Here is a 1,923-nt window from a genome sequence, read left to right on the forward strand (position 1 = left end):
CTTTGTCTAGCAAAACCTTCATTTTTTTTTGTTCAGTGAAAATGTTCATCTTATTACATAAATGTTCTGTGATTCTTGGAAGTCAACACTCTTCCATTAAGTAGATTTCAAGGGATTATAGTTTGGAACTTGCCAACTTTGTTTTGGTGCATAAAAATTACCTTTACCCTATAAAAACCAATTTATTACCACAGTGTATCTACAAGTTAAAAAAGTAATTTATATGATTTTTGGCACTGGTTTTAAAAATGCCTACAGAAGGAAATGTAGTCAACATAAAATGAATATATGGCCAGCTTATTGATTATAATCAAAGATATTATCATCCACTGTTAAGTGTTAAATGTAAATATTTACCCCAATTGCAGACATTCTTGGATAAGACTGTTATTGTATTTGGCCAGAATCCAAATTCCAGGAAGACGTTACATTATACTTCGGATTTCTGATTAAGCTTATCTTTACCATATCCAGACTAAAAATAATAAGACATTTATAGTATATAAATGGAAATTATTTATAATCTTTATTCTGGCATCCTCCACCAACTTAAGACGTAAACCGAAATCTTCAATGATGAAAATCATTATGGATGTTATTAGTTGAATTTTCCACTTGACTTCAATGGCAGCTGAAGTCCTGATGACATAAAAGCCATGATATAAATTCAAGCACATTATTTCTTTTTTTCTTTGCTGTGATATCAGAGACATTGTAAGGCTGTTTTTCTATCATTGTCCCTAGTAGGGGCTGTCTTTTGGCATAAATACTGGGGAATACATTAGTAATTTAGATATAGGGTGTCACTATTGAAAATGACATCTGGATGTTCCTGGTGCGTGCATTAATCATTTTTTCTGTTCCTATTCTCCCTGGGTCAGATGTAAAGTAAATTTTTTATCACATGAACACATCACAGCAGGACTCAAACGTCCAACCCTAAAAAGTATCCCTACTTTTCTGGTATTAATTTATGTACTTTTCTTTTGGTCTGAATATATTTTGTATTACAAATAATTAGAATTGTTTGATATTCGAAATAGTTATGAAAAGTGTAAAATGATTTCACTCCCAAAGCTGATGTTCCTTATTTGGAAATTCACCGCACATTCTTTTTCAATGAAACTCGTGACATTTAAAATGACATGAGACTATCCTATCAAAGAAGTGTAATATCAAATATAAACTCAAACTCAAAAATACAGAGGGCAATCAATTATTTTTCCTCACAATAGCATTGCTGAACAATTCTGTGTCACTTTCTAGTGACAACAGTAGGACTGACATCACCAAGTAGTTAATTTAGTGCAATAATCAGCTAAAGGGTTGTAAAATTCATTACTGGAGTTTTGTTTCTCTGTCAAGGGAGCACTCATAGTTACAAATTTGCAGGCTGTATGAGCAGAATCCCATTCTTATGTAGAAGGAAGCCATTTGATCCATTATGTCAGCACCAGCTCTCTGAGCAAATCCCCTAGTGCCATTTCCCTGCCTTTTAGCCCTGCAGATTCTTCCTTTTCAGATAATAGTCTTAATTCACTTTTGCCTCAATTGGACCTGCCTCCGCCGCATTCTCAGGCAGTGCGTTCTATAGACTTGTACAGTGCAGAACAGGTCCTTTGGCCCATCGAGTATGTCAGTGTCTGATTGTATAATCTGTTGTTACAAAAAAGTTTTTAATGTTTGTTTATTAGTGTCACAAGTAGGCTTACATTAACACTGCAATGAAGCTACTGTGAAAATCTTCTAGTCACCACACTCTGGCACCTGTTCGGGTACACTGAGGGTGCTAGTTAGGCCAATATACCTAACAGCACATCTTTCAGACTGTAGGCAGAAACTGAAGCTTCTGCAGGAAACCCATGCAGACATGGGGAGAACATGCAGACTCCACATAGCAAAATGGGCGATTATTTAAATGGT

Source organism: Carcharhinus amblyrhynchos, chromosome 14, assembly GCF_965287045.1.
Source record: "Carcharhinus amblyrhynchos chromosome 14, sCarAmb.v2.hapA, whole genome shotgun sequence".
Lineage (NCBI taxonomy): Eukaryota > Metazoa > Chordata > Chondrichthyes > Carcharhiniformes > Carcharhinidae > Carcharhinus > Carcharhinus amblyrhynchos.